Below are 215 nucleotides of genomic sequence, written 5' to 3'. Positions count from 1 at the left end.
GGGCGCCGGGCGTCGGGCGTGAGCCGCGCCTCGCTCCACGCGCGCGGAGGGGCAGCGCTGCGCATGCGCGTTCTGTCAGGCGGGAGCAGTCAGCGCTTCGAGTGGGACGCGCGCCCTCCGCTTTGAGGGGACGTTGTCGTTGATCGCTCCGAAAGTAACGCCTCCTGCTTATTACAGAATCACAGAATGGACCTCAAGGATCACGAAGCTCCAAC

This window comes from Meleagris gallopavo, chromosome 5 (assembly GCF_000146605.3).
Source record: "Meleagris gallopavo isolate NT-WF06-2002-E0010 breed Aviagen turkey brand Nicholas breeding stock chromosome 5, Turkey_5.1, whole genome shotgun sequence".
Taxonomy (NCBI): Eukaryota; Metazoa; Chordata; class Aves; order Galliformes; family Phasianidae; genus Meleagris; species Meleagris gallopavo.
Note: the sequence above shows the minus strand (reverse complement) of the source record.